The sequence below is a fragment of the Eupeodes corollae genome, chromosome 2 (assembly GCF_945859685.1).
Source record: "Eupeodes corollae chromosome 2, idEupCoro1.1, whole genome shotgun sequence".
NCBI lineage: Eukaryota > Metazoa > Arthropoda > Insecta > Diptera > Syrphidae > Eupeodes > Eupeodes corollae.
Window position 1 is genome coordinate 11,223,863 of NC_079148.1, and position 15,698 is coordinate 11,239,560.

A 15,698-nucleotide genomic window follows, 5' to 3' on the forward strand; every position below is an offset into this window, starting at 1 on the left:
TAGAGATAAAAATAGGAATTCTTTAAAAGTGCGGCCAATTACTTGTATTTGACTGCATTTTTTATTATACTCTTGTCTTATTAAAAATATTATTTTTCAAAACTTTTGTTTTTAAAGCTTTAATTTAGTTTGGAAATTTGATCAAACAAAGGGTTGTTAATTTTTACTTATAATCGTTTAAAATACCGTCATATTTTAAAGTTAGTTAGGTGTTCTTTTGGCGTTCTTAACTTAAATAGGTTCAACTTTGCCAAATTGCTAAAAATTATTTATTTATTTCCAGTTCTATTAAAAGTTATACAAATTTAGACTCATTAAACAAAGAATAGCATACAAAATCATAAAAACAATTATATTTTTTCGACTTCAAACGAGCTCAGGCATACATTTTCTTCAGGATTCTATACTGTAGTTTGAGAACAAGTTTTGCTTGTTTCCGTAAGCTTTCTAATTTTTGTTCAATTTCAAAAACAAAACCTTTATACCAAAGTGATGCTTTGAAATTCGGATCGTAATATTTCAAGTGGAACAATATTGCTAATTTTATAACAAACATTGAATGTAATTAGAAAAGTTTTAACGTTTTACGTTTTCAAAAATGTATTTAAATAGTTGTAGTTTTGGAAGCTCTGGTGCAAGTCAAAGCTTTTATAGGTTCGTGCCTGGGATACATTTGAGTAAAAATGCTTTCATCTTCTGAGAATGAAAATTCGTTGTATCTGATTCTTCTGTTTTCGAAATTTATTTTGAATCATACAGAAAACACAAATGTTATTTTGTAATTATAATAAAATAGCTGAATTTTAAATTCTAACAAGAAGTGATATCATTTAAAAATTCTTTTTCATTTTAAAATCTTTCATAAGAAGAACTGAAGCTTTTTTAAATTTACTTTTCTTCAATTATGACAAGAAACGTTAAGATTTAATTTTTGCCTTTATTTTTTTTTAAATTTCAGAATACTGCAAGACGTTATGCTAAATTCATGTTATTTTTCAAGCCACTTTTTGGAGATTCACTAAAAATTGAAGGATATAATGCACCGCCTTCAACAACAGAAACACCTTAAAATTCTAAAGGACTGAATTTAATTTTTTGTATTTTATAAGATTAAGCTACATAATGTTATTGATTTTTGTTGGTTATATTTAATTTTGTATTTTATATATATATTTAAATAAAACAAAAGTATTTATTTTTAAAAATAAAATCAAATAAAATAAAATAAAAACAATGATGCAAATATTCCTTAGGTAAAAATTAAAAAAAAAATCGGAATCACAAACACAAATATTCATGCATATGTGGCATCTTACGAGTAAGTTAAGAAAAATTTCTTGGAAAGCAGTGGGATTAAAAATGTTAAAGAGACGATAAATTATATATATGGTTTAAATTTTCATTTTCTAGTTCAAACAATATTGTTTCTTTTTGATTTATGGAAACGCGAGTTTTAATATTTTTTTATATTTAAGTATTTTTATGATGACAGAAAGAACTTTCCTTAAATTTGTAGAAATATTCACTTACTGCAATATCAACTTTTAAGATTACTTGATTTATTGAAAATACATATGACGTTTTTAAATAAGTTTGAAAACATTTTGTCACGGGATTGAGCCAAAATTTTGCAAATTTATCCTTATGGAATAAAAAACAAACAAGGAAATAGTTTAATGAACATTTTCTGGAAACGGTTCTAACGATTTTAATGGATTTTTCCGAATGTGTTCACATACAAAAAAGGAAAATGGTTTAGTTCTTAAACTTGGTTGAAGTTGTTGGTTCTTTATTTGTTTTCTTGAATAGGTAATTTCTTTCACGATTTCGAAGATAACGCTAAAGAATGACTAGAGTTGGAAAGTAGATGTCAGTACACAGACAAACTGACATCCATACAAATTTTTAAAGCTCTTCGTTCAATACTTTCCAAGAGGCTAAAGTAATTTACTTGAGAGATGGGAAATTTATTTAAGCCTTTGACGTATATTTGTTTCATAGATTATAGTGAGATCACAAGGAGAGACAAAATTCTTACTTTGTCTTCAAAAACCCAAACATCTTCCGGCATTGTTGGTGACATCTCGTATGTGATCGTCACACATGATTAAGTTGGCTATATTTTGCAGTGACACTTTCACATCCGATGAAGAGGGACGTAAGCCTGAAAACAAATATAAAAAGCAAAGAGTATTCTCACCAGTAAAATAATTAATTGGATTAGAGGAGATTATTACTAAAAATATGAAAGAATGTTGGAGACAAAATAGAGCCTTGAGGCACACCAGCTTTTATTTTGTAGATTTCAGACCTTGAACCATTCAAAACTTCTTCTATTAAACGGTCCAAAAATAATTTATAATTCAATTAATATTATAATTAAACTTTTGATGTCATATCATATTAGCACTCGAGTCAACTTCACTTTCGAAGTAGCATAGTGACCAGTTAAAGATAATGAAATAATTGTTGAGACCGCTGAGATTCGGTTCGCTTTCTCGTATTATCAAACGGTTCTCCTAGGAGCTCTTTCTTTAACTGACAGATTATAAAGAACAAGTCAAGAGTGTTTTGGGCACGTTGACAAGCTCAGCAAAAAGTTTGAACACAGCAAAAATTTCAGCACACACTAGTTCTGCTAATATCTTACCCGAATGTAGAAACCAAGAAGAATTTCATTTGACAGTTCTAAATTTCAGAAACATTTAACTTGACCCACGGAAAAATGTACAATTGACCAACGCTCAAAATTTATTCCACTTATTAAGAAAATGGGAGTTCAAATCAAAATACATATTGTGCACATGTTTTTTTTTGGTCTATTTAATCGTCCAAACTACAATCGGAAAAATTTGAGCTAACCCAGTCTGTAGAGGATGTGAAAACATCAGGGCTCGTACAAATCTTATTGCAGAAAATATTGCAGCTGTTCGCGATAGTATGGTTGAAAAGCAGCCCCTCAAACAACTCGAAGTCGGGCCCAAACATTTCAAATTTATATATTTATATAAGACTTGCATTTACACGCTTACAAGGTGCAATTGACTGAAAAACTAAACCCTCTTGACCATTTCAAGCATCAGAATGGCGGCAAGAAATGGTGGCAGTCGATGAACAATTTTCGTGGGAAATCATCTTCAGTGATGAGGCACACTTTCACCTCAGTGGAATCCTCAATAAGCAGATTTCAGATAATCCAAGAGTGATTATTGAAAAACCTATGAACCCATAAAGAGTGACTGTTTGATGCTGTTTATAGGCTAGCGGCATGGAGCCGTATTTTCTTTCCAAAATGTGGCCGGTCAATTACTGTAAATGGTGTTGACTATCGTAAGGAACTTCTCATATGCTTGCCACCAAGATAAAATGATTTGACACAGTTGGACTTCTTTCTTTTCGGTTTCTTAAAACAAAAGGTGAATGTCATCCATAAACAAATTAAGAGCTTAAGGATAAGATAATTCGGTATATAAGCGGCATAGAACCTCAGCGTCATCGAAAATTTGGACAATCGAAAGAAGGTGTGCCGCCTAGGTCTTGGCGGACATTTGGCTGATATATTGTTCTATACATAATTGAACTATACCAATATTATCATAATAATATAAAGAAATTACAATATTTTTTTAAATAATGAGTGTTTAATTTAAAATCAGCATGGGCCCTTAAAATTTAACCACCTTTCAATTGAAAAAAGACTTTCTAATGTATATTCAAGGCCAAGATGGGAAAAGAATACTGGTTCCAAGCTATACCCATGGATACACAATTCATCAAAAGTGTAATCCTCATGTACTTGGCTTTCGCACTAAGTACGGTGCTAGTAAATTCGCTCTTAACCTATGAATATTACAATATTAAACTCAAATTGACGAATATTTTAAAATAAATGTTAAAATATCCTAAAATTAATTAAAAAACCACAATTTCAGTTTTAAACAAATATACGTATCATAATTTAATTTTGTGTTTTATTTTTCAAAGCATACATATAGGCGCAGTGTTAAATCAACTTGTTTGGAGCTTTAAAAGCTCTCTCTTTCAATCTCAAAACTATCTATCTACATAATTCTTTTATAATAATTCGAATAAATTTGATTCATTCATAAGCAGTCCAAATAAACAAAAAACTATGTGCTTTTATGTTAAGGCACTCAGTTAGAAAATCTGTTGCGCCTCACCACATTTTCGAGCTTAGAAAACATAAAATGGAACGTGATTTCGTTAATGTTATGTAATCCAGAATACCATTTGAAAATATTACTTCCACTCTATATACCTATCAGCACATATCATATATCATCAAAAACTGTTGTACTATTTCCTTAGAATTACATTTTAAATAATTTTGTTAGTTTAAGGTTAAGTGATGTGACATATAGAACACCATTTCATTCCATCAGCATTGCCATCACCATCACCATGACCAAGACCAAGACCAAGACCAATACCATCATCACCGCCATCAATTATTATCGTCATCATTTTTGTCAGGACTTTCATTACTATTTGCATTATGCATTTTATAATCCCATTGTTATGCAGACGCATTTCTGTGACCTCCTGGTCGTTATCCGCGTTTTGCTCTTTCGCATTTACCACACGCCCGATTCTCCGCCGCCGCTGCCGCAAAAGAGATCAAAAACACCATCGGCATCAGGATACAATGGCGGCGGCTGCAGCGGCTTGACCCACCAATTCGATGATGACCTGATGGCAGATATGGACTTATAGGTAGTAGTGTACTTTATGGACAAAGTGGTCAAATATCACGTGTCAAATATGCGTTTATCAATGCGAATTGTGGCAACAGTAAGTTTCATCACGTTTTCTCGGCTGCATTTTATGTTGGTTCGATATTTCGATTTAAATGTGCTAAATGATTAAAAAGAAATCATACAACAAAAAAATAAAAATCAACCAACAATTATGATAATTTTATAGGCACGCATATGACATTAAGTCAGAAAATGAGACCACCGCATCTCTTGATAAATAATTCGGAATTCAAAAAGGAATCGTTCAGCAGTGAAAAATAAAAAAGATAAATTATTTAAGTTGGTTTTCTTTTTTCAAAAATTCGTGTTCGGTTCTTTATGCGTGTCATAAATGGGAAATCAATTTGTCATTTAAAAGTTTCAGCGTTCAGAGAGAAAGAACAATTAAATTTATTAATTAATTTATAAGTTTATTGTCAAGTAAAAATAAAAATAATATACTTTAATGTGCATCGATGATTACACTCATTGTAAAGTGGTCAAGTTAACAAGCTTCTTGCCTTCGACCTTATATATTTCTATGTATGAGGAAACGATACAAAATTTGAGAATTATTTCGTAACAATTTAATTAAATAAAAAGAGGCTGGGATGCGACCACCACTGATAACTCCCATCCTGTCTGTCGATTTGTTATGCTTAAAAGTTTGTAGGTTTTCGTGTTTTGTTAAAAGGTTGTCACTTGAGTTATTCTTAAAAAAATTTGACAACAATATTTTGCATATAATGAAATAGCTTGATTTTTAAATCTATTTTTGTTAACGAGATTCGTATTCGAAAACCAATTCCTACCAATTTTAGAAGGATTTTTTAAACGTTTTTATTGTTTATGTAACAAATAAAAATTGGATAAATGAAATTAATTTGTAGTCAATACCTTCTATTGTTCATGAGATATCCAGAACCAAACATCAATTCTTACCAATTTTGCGTACTACTTTTTGTAGATTTTATTTTTTTTAAGAATAAACTGACTGTTAGATTTTTAAAAATATGTACTGAATGTCGAAAAAAATATTTTCTGAGACATCAAATAATTTTGAAGCCGATATTTTTAATTTTTGAGCACAAAATCAATTTTTACCAATTTTCGGTAATTTTTGTTTAGGTTTTCATTTTTTGTAAGAAAACAGTAAATTCAATTTTTTCAAAATTGTACTGAATGTTGAAAGCAATATTTGTTAAAAGATAAAATAAGTTTAAAGCCAATATCTCAAATTTTTGAAAAGATATTTAGTCGAAAATCAATTTTTACCAACTTTTGTTAATTTTTTTTAGGTTTTTAATTTTTTTGTAAAAAAAACAACTGTCCATTGGATTTTTCTCAAAATTTTACCAGAAGTTAAAATCTTTTTTTTTTCGCTGCACAAAACTGTTTTGGACATTCACACATTTTTGTTCATAACATTTTTAAGGTGATAAATATTTTTTTTTAGTTTTTTTGAATCATAAAAAAACGTTAATTGGACTTTTTTCCATTGGACATCTTCCTGCGTCGATTCAGTTTAAACTTAGAAATTAAGGTTCTTATCAGATTCACAGGTCGGCTTTTTTTTATTTTTTTTTTAGATTAAAAATAACACTAGTTCCCATACATAATGTTTGGGCAAAAATTCGAATGTTCTCAAAAACGATCCGATAGATTTTTATTAAATTTTCTCTAATTTTTTTTATTGAGAGGTCATTTAATTGATTTTATTTGAATGATTCAACATTTTCGGATTGCTGCAGAATGATACCCAGAATACTGTCTGAATGATGACCAAAATTAAAAAAAAAGAGGCTGGGATGCGACCCACACTGATAACTTCCCATCCCGTCTGTCGATTTGTCTTGCTTAAAAGTTTGTCTATATGTACTCGTATCAATTCTTAGCAAATTTGCGTACTATTTTTTGTAGATTTATTTTTTTATAAAAAAACACGGACTGTTGGATTTTTATATAAAAATTACTGAATATTGAAAACAATATTTTCTGTGAAATAAAGTAAGTTTGAAGCCAGTATTTTTAATTTTTGAAAAGCTATTTGAGCCGAAAGTAAATTTTTACCAAGTTTTAGTATTGTTTTTTTTACAGTTTTTTTTTGTAAAAGATCTGTCAACTCGAATTTTTAAAAATTTTACCAAATGTTGAAAACAATATTTTTTATAAGATAAAATTAGTTTGAAGCCAATATTTAAAATTTTTGAAAAGATATTTTAGTCGAAAATCAATTTTTACCAACTTTTATACTTTTTTTTTAGGTTTTTATTTTTTGTAAAAAAACTGTCAATTAGATTTTTCTAAAAATTTTATCAGATGTCAAAAACATTATTCGTCATTACACAAAATTGTTTAAGAGATGAAATCATATTTCAGTCGTAAAATTTTGGAGGTTACAATTTTTTTTTTAGTTTTTTTGATTTATAAAAAAAACCGTGGTATTGATTTTTTTCAAAAAATATACCTGTTTTGTATCACGTTACAATATATTATATAAAATTTAATTCAAGTCTCTAGCGTTTTTGGTTCGCAAGATATTTAGGGTTAACCAAAATATTCACCTATTTTTTAAACTGCTTTGGTAAAAAAACCACCCACGCAATTTTCTTGAAAACCCTTTCTGCATCTTTCTGCCTTATTATCTATATAACAAAATTTATTTGAAGTCGATATCTCTTCTGGTTCTTGAGCTATCTTTCTAAAAATCTTTTATTTCGACTCTGGGGACCTTGAAACGTCGAGAAATGTCAAAATTTTCAATTTGACAAATCGGACCCATTACAATAACTTCCTATGGGAAGTTAAAAATAGTTATGGATTTAAAAAAAATATATTTTTTTGGATAGAGAGTAAATTTCTGCGGCCAAGTCATGTATTTTGTTAACTTCCCATAGGAAGTTATTGTAATGGGTCCGATTTGTCAAATTGAAAATTTTGACATTTCTCGACGTTTCAAGGTCCCCAGAGTCGACATAAAAGATTTTTAGAAAGATGTCTGTGCGTGCGATGTTTTTTTCGTCGTCCATAGCTCAAGAATCAGAAGAGATATCGACTTCAAATAAATTTTGTTATACAGATAATAGGGCAGAAAGATGCAGAAAGGGTTCTCAAGAAAATTTCGTGGTTGTTTTTTTTTACCATAACATTTTAATAAAAGGTAATAATTTTGGTTAACCCTAAAAATCTCATGAATCAATGACGCTAGAGACTTGAATTAAATTTAATATTATGTATTGTAACGTAATACAAAACAAGTATTTAAAAAAAAAATTAAATTAACGGTTTTTTTATAAACCAAAAATACTAAAAAAAAAATTGTCACCTCGAAAAATTTACGAGCAAAATATGATTTTATCTCCAAAATAATTTTGTGCAACGAAGAATAATGTTTTTGACATCTGATAAAGTTTTGAAAAAAATCTAAGTGACAGTTTTTTTTTATAAAAAATAAAAACGTAAAAAAAATTACTCAAAGTTGGTAAAAACTGAATTTCCACTCAAATATCTTTTCAAAAATTTAACATTATGGCTCCAAACTTATTTTATGTTGTAAGAAATATTGTTTTCAACATTCAGAAAATTTTTGAAAAAAATCGAGTTGAAAGTTTATTTTAAAAAATTAAAAAACATTTTGAGAAAAATCGGATTGGACAGCTTTTTTACAAAAAATATAAACCTAAACAAAAAAATTAATAAAAATTGGTAAAAATTGATTTTCGGCTCAAATACCTTTTGAAAACTTTTAGATAATGGCTTTAAACTACTTTTATCTTTAAAAAAATGTTGCTGTCAACATTCAGCTAAATTTTGAGAAAAATTTAATGGACATTTTTTTTACAAAAAATAAGAACCTAAAAAAAACAATACTAAAACTTGGTAAAAATTTACTTTCGAACCAAAAAGCTTTTCAAAAATTAAAAATATTGTCTTCAAACTTTTTTTATTTCACAGAAACTATTATTTTCAATACTCAGTAGTTTTTTTATAAAAATCCAACAGTCCGTTTTTTCATAAAATAATAAAATCTACAAAAAATAGGGCTCCCGGAAATTACTCCAGAATTTTTTTTTTGAAAAAAGGCCAGAAAATTCTTTACACAAAATTCTGGCTTTTTTTCCTAAAAATTTTCTGTCGTTTTTTCCAATTACAGAAATTTAAAAAAGGCAAACAAAATATTTTGAAAAACAGCCAGAAATAAAATTTCTGGTGTTTTTTCCTTTTCACGTTAAGGAAAAACCGCCAGAAAACTGTATTTTGTATAAATTGTTGTAATAAATAAACAGTTTTACTACAGATTCTTCGTCTCTATCATCTATTGTAAGAATTATTGTTGAGTTGCTTTTGCGAATTTATAATTGACACTTGACGTTGTAAAAAAAACATGCAAAGTTCTGAGTACGAAATTGTCTGTGGAAAGCAAAAAAGCAAACGTTGTGTTGTTGCCGTGCAGACATATGAAAATATGCTCGGAGTGCAACTTTAAGTTGCAAGCTCAAGCAGTTGCAGATTCAAACGAAAATTACAAATGTTCATGCTGCCGGGAAATCGTAGCAGACATTATTCAAGTTTACATTTAGTAAAAATATTTTGTTCTTTTCTATTTTTTTAAATAAATTGTTACAAATAAAAAAATTATTGAAAACTTTAGTAATTTTTGCGTGGCATCCACGCCGTAACTGCGCCGGCCCGTGCCGGCCCGCGTCCGCGACCGCGCCGCACTGCGCCACGTCCGAAACGTCCGCAATGCCGCGCCAGCAACCCCCCCCCCCCCGGGTGCATGTCAGGAGCTGTTTTTTCCTGTTGTGATAAAATGTCTATAATATTTACCTAGTAGCAACGTTTAAAATGCAAAACAATTTCTGGCTTTTTTTCCAAATTGATATTAGGAAATTAGGCCAAAATATATCAATTGGTTTTCTGGCTTAATTTCCATTTTGGTATCTGTTTTTTTTTATTTCTGTCTGGCACAATTTCCAATGTTTCTGGCTTATTTCCCACAAAAAATTCTGCTTCTTTTCCCAATTTGAAGCAGAAAACATTTTCTGGCGTTTTTTTCAAAAAAAATTCTGGCGTAATTTCCGGAAGCCAAAAAATAGTACGCAAATTTGGTAAGAATTGATGTTCGGTTCTTGATATCTCTTAAATTAATTTCATTCATCCAATTTGTAAAAATTAAAAAAATGCTACTAAAATTGGTAAACATTTGTTTTCGACTAAAAATCTCGTTAATAAAACTAGGTTTTTTAATTTATTCGTATATATTTGATTATATGTAAAATATTGTTGGTAATTTTAAAATTTCTAAGAATAATTCAAGTAAAAACTTTTTTAACCTAACACGAAAATCTACAAACTTTTAAGCAAGAGAATTCGACAGATGGGATATGAAGTTATCAGTGTGGGTCGCATCCCATCTTTTTTTTATATTTATTTAGTCTATTCTTGAACGTTAATAAAAAACAACAAAAAAAAAGGATTAATAAAATTTGCCCTTGACGAGTCGTTGAATGCACTACTACTGGTGCGATGGAGTAAAACGGTTGTACGATATCTCAGCTTGTTCCTAGACTTAGCGAGATGTTTTTTTGAATAAGTAACGCATTACAGATTTAAGATAACTTCTATAGTTTATCATGGCAACAAATTTGAAAGACACTACTTTTGAAAAAATGCGTTTAAAGATAAATGTTACAATGTAAATAGGCAGGGCAGGACCGGATTTGAGGCTCGATATCTCGATAACCAGCATTCTTTCGATATAATCCTTCACAGGGCATGTTTTAGTTATGTATACATTATGAATATGCAAACAAAAATGTTTTCAAACCAGACTAAATTTTTAAAATTTGGACAAAATGTAAACATAAAAAAGGAATGGTATTTGAAAAGAAAGTAATTACACAAGTTTATTGCACCTAGAAAAAAAGTAAATGCAAACTCAAAATAAGTTAGAATTCAAAAATGTTTTTTTTAATTTCCTATAGTATTTTTATGATTCTTTTTTTTTCAAATAATTAATGAATTAATGTATTACTTAATTATTTAATAAAGCATACCCGTTTTTCGAATTCTTTGGGTTAAACAACTTCATTTTTGAAACGCAAATCAGATGTTTTGTAATTGATAAAGAAAACTTAATTATTATATTATCAAGTAGGATACATATTTTTTCTTTTTTATCCAAAACCGTAAAGTAGTTTTTTTTTTTTAATTAGGAAGAAACTCTGTAAATATTTTGAAATGTTTACAATACTCGTATTAAGCTCATTACTTAGACAAATATTTTGTTTAATATAGAAAAAATTGCAAGTGATAAAATCGGGTAGGAATAATGCTTTCCGCAATTCCTGTGGGTCAAAATCTTGCTTCTTATACAAATTATTTGGACTCACATTCACGTTTGCCAAAAATTATATTTAAAATTTGTGTTAATACAAAATTTCAAAATATAGAATTTTCTATTCACAAAACTTTTCTTTTGTTAAATTATTTTTTGGAATATTCTTAAATTAAATAGACACAACCATTTTAAATTCTTAACACAGAATTTTAGTTAAGCAATTTTTGTTTCAACCAGAAATATAAAAAAAAAAAAGAATTTTGATTCTCAGATTTCTGCAAAAAGAATAAAAAAATCCAACTCAGTAGGTAAAATATAAAATTTTGAAAATTCGAGACGTTTTAGGCTCCTTTGAATCTAAATTCATAGTTTTTAGAACGATGTGTTTGCATGCGTACGTGCGTCTTTGTGCAGTACGTTTTTCGGTATTCATTTTTCAACGGTTCTACCTGGAAAACCAACATGGATTTCGAATTGAAATAATTATGTTATATCTAACTTTAAATATTAAATTTAATTTTAAATAAATTGTAAAATCTGGTTGATTCCAAAGGTCTCACAAAAATGTGACGCATTCAACTTAAATTGGATATTATGCATTTGTGAAGTCTTATTATTGCGATGAAACTCAACAAAAATATTTATAACCTCAAATAGTATAAGGAAGACAAATTATTTGATGTGTAAAATTTGAATCGACAGTTTTGAAACAACTTGTTTTGAAATTGATTGGTGCCTTTTAATTTAAAAAAAAAACAAAACTGACCCTCTCAATATAAAACTTTTTGTGTGCAATAAATATGCTTCTAAATATAAAAAAAAATAAATTTCTCACTTGTATTCATAAACACAAGTATGTATAAGTATTAAAATATTAAGACTTAATAATTGTACAAATAAAATGCGTTCATAAGGGTGCTGATAATTTCCTGATCCGAAAATATCTAAAAAAAAACAAAACAAAGTTTTATAATAATATTGATAACTAACAATGGCTTCTCAACTTGAATATGAATACATTTTAAAGCTCTTAAAATGACGTGCAAAAAAGGTCGGTATGCGAACTACATTGATAACATATTAAAAAATTGTCAATTTTTTTATAAAATTGTCAATTTTTTTATAAATTAACAAAAATTCAACAACAATATTTTTCAAATGATAAATACCAATTTTACCAACCTTTTTTTAATGTTTTTATTTCTTAAAAATACTGTTTTGGGTTTATTTTACATTAAGAACAACATTTTTCATGGGATAAAATAATTTTGAATTCAATATCTTCATTTGTTTTCGAGACATTCGAATCGAACATAATTTCTTACCAACTTTTTGTAGATAGTTTTCTTTTTCACACATTTTTGTTTACTAAAAAAAATGTTACCTAAAAACTTTACTGAATGTTTAACAAAATTTTGTGAAATAAAATTAGTTTGAAGGCAATACATTTAATTATTGCTAAGATTTTAAAGTCCAAACCAACTTTTAGAAATATGCATTCTTTTTATTTTTTTAATGGTTCCGATTTTTATAAAAATCTTACCAGATATCGAATGCGGTATCTCTGATGCACGGAAGAAGAGGTGACATTTTTTTTAAGTTTTTCGATTTATGAAAAAATTTTAAAAACGGGAATATTTTTTTTACATTCTATTAATTTTCCGAAATATTTTCTTTTTAAATATTTAAAAATATTTTTACAACCCGGAATATTTTATACGAAAAGTGCTAAGGTTATTTTTTAAAACCTAAGAGCATAGCTCTAATAACATACAAAAACATTATTTCTTAGCCCTTTTTAACAAAAAAAAAAACTTTGTTAAATATGAACTAAGCTTCGTTTTTACTAAACACTAAAATTTAAATTCGAAGTCAAATTATTTATTATTCACGATTTAAATTTAAAAAACACACGTGACTGTAGTACCTTTGTTACTTAATAAAATGTAGGTCATTCAAGGCCGAACAACTTAGCCCAAAAAGAAACAGATCAACTTGTACCTTATTTGTGTTTCCCCCAAACAACTTGATAAGTGAACGATCAACTTCCAGTTCCATTGATGCATTTTAAAGATACACATTATAGCTACAGACTTCATTTAATATTTCCATTGGAAATGCACAGAGCAAACAAGAAACAAAAGTGAGTTTACTCTACTAGCCTCTATATTGCAAAACTTTTGCATCTTGAGCTAACTAAGTAAGTCATCGTCATCACCGAGCACCAAGCTCCAAACACCCCTCTCACAGACATGAAGCACTTTAGCCATAGTGAATTCAGGTGAAAAAGTCTCCTCTTCGGTGCCATCATGAGCCATCGTCGTCGTGGCCGTCGTCGATGGAAACGTGGTTTGTCTACTTCACTTTATACGTGCAAAAGTTCAATTTACCAAATCTTCCTAAATAAAAACTAAAACTACCAAAGCTATAGTCAAAGTTGCATATATCCAAGAAATTAAAATTCACCTGAAGCATGACATGACGTAGCATCAACTACAAAAAATAGTTCTGCCAAAATTTCTGGAAATATATTTACAGTACAAAGTGTACATAGAGGAGTACTCCACCAGTGTAAAAGACTCAGGTATGAGCCTTAAGTGCGGCTGTTGATATCACGTCACATTGGATTTCATTACTTTTTGGGCTTCCCAAGTGAGTAGCTTCGACTTCGACTTCGACCTCACTATCAGTGTCTGTGATCGAAGTTGAACACAAAAAAAAAATAAAGTTGGGCAAATACAAAAATATAACTCATATCGGTGGCAATACTGTTTGGATTCGGTGGTGGTGCAAATATTATGCAACATCGTATTCCAGCGTCGATTGGAATAGCTTGTATCAGCTTCAGCTGAGCTTCGTCAACACAACACCGCACCGTAAGCCGAGTGTTGGTATCTCAAGAAAAACATACACTACAGAGAGGTGCAACGGATTTTTCCTTTTAAAAAAATGTTCAACAAAAGTTCATTGGTACATAGTTATGTAATTGCCTAACCATTGAGTCTTTGACTCCAAGCCTCAAAATTAAGGTTTCAAAACAAATTAGCGTTAGGCATTTATTCGTGTGAAAAATACTGTTTTTTTGCTCAAAAATCGAAAATAAATTCGAATTTTGTCAAAAACTCACTGATAGGTTTTTACGATTTTTTTCTTTACACTGTCATTATGTTGAACATTTCAGGGGTTAATGAACCGCTTTAAATATTTTCTAAATGCTATCTTTTATTGCTTTTATAATAATTTACGAAAAAAATGTTATTTTAAAATTCTATATAAAAATGGGTGAACATTTTTTAACAAAATTAAAACCTAAAACAGACTCATTGGAGCAAATACAGGATATTTTATTTCACCGTGAAATCGTGAGTGGAAAATTTAGTGTAATTTACGACTGAGTTTATTTCAACTTTACTACAACTTAACAAATAATGTTTTGTCACCGAAACTAAGGACTTATGTGGAAATATGCTAAATTCACGTGACAATTGATAAAAATTCGCATTAGTTCACTAGGACAATGGTTGGCTCTACCGATTGGAATAGTGGAAAATATTTAATACAAAAACAATCCAAGGACCTGCTTCAATCAATTTTGTATTTCGTTTTTCAAATCTGATATTAGATATATTTATAAAATTTTTGAGTTGGCGTGAAGAGAAACTTAATCAATTGTAAATTATAAATTTCTAATTTTGTATTTCTGTGATGCGACCTCTGATAATAACCAATTGAACAAAATTCATTCATGAAATGTAATATTGCAAAGTGAAAAATCTAAAAAATTATACAAATCTTAAACTTTTCTTTAATTTTACATAAATATAATTTAGTAGTTAAAATCGTATTCAACCATATTTTGTTTTTCTTGAGTGAAATTCATCGTGAATAATTTTAACAAAAAAAATTCAAAGTTAAAATTTCTTTATTCTTAATTTTCATGCGAAGTTTGTCGTGAAAAAACATTAAAAAAAATAGGTGGCGCAACATTCCATGAAAAACCAGGACCTAGTGACATACAGATCTTAACCATTCCTGTGTGCAAGTAAAGTGTCAAAGATTTAAGGGACCTACAATTTAAATGCCGAATCCGAACGGCTAATTTGAGCAAACACTTTTTCATGACAAGAATTACTCTTGAAGGATTTTTCAATTCTTCGCAAGAGGCAGTACCCGTGAAAAATGTTAGGTGGCACAGGGAGGGATTAAACCCAATATCCCTTGCATGACAGTTCAACGGACTAACCATCACGCTACAGTTATTATTTTTACATTCACTTTAGCATAAAATTAAGGAAATGAAATTTAAACTTTTTTTTTGTAAATTTTCAGTGATGTTCTTTAACTAAATTTTTCAGAACCGACAAAAAATGAAATCAAGCGTGAAAATCCAGTTTTATATTCATCGATGTACAAAATGAAATTTTCTTCATTTCACGTGCGAATTTAAGACCTCAAAAAATTGATTTGAAAGCTGCTGAAGAAAAAAAATTTAATATATATTTTTGCACATCACTGTACGGTGTCTACCTATTATACTCAAAGCTATTTAGACTTGCATACATGAGCTTGAGTGTGCGGCTTGTTTAACAGATCTTCAG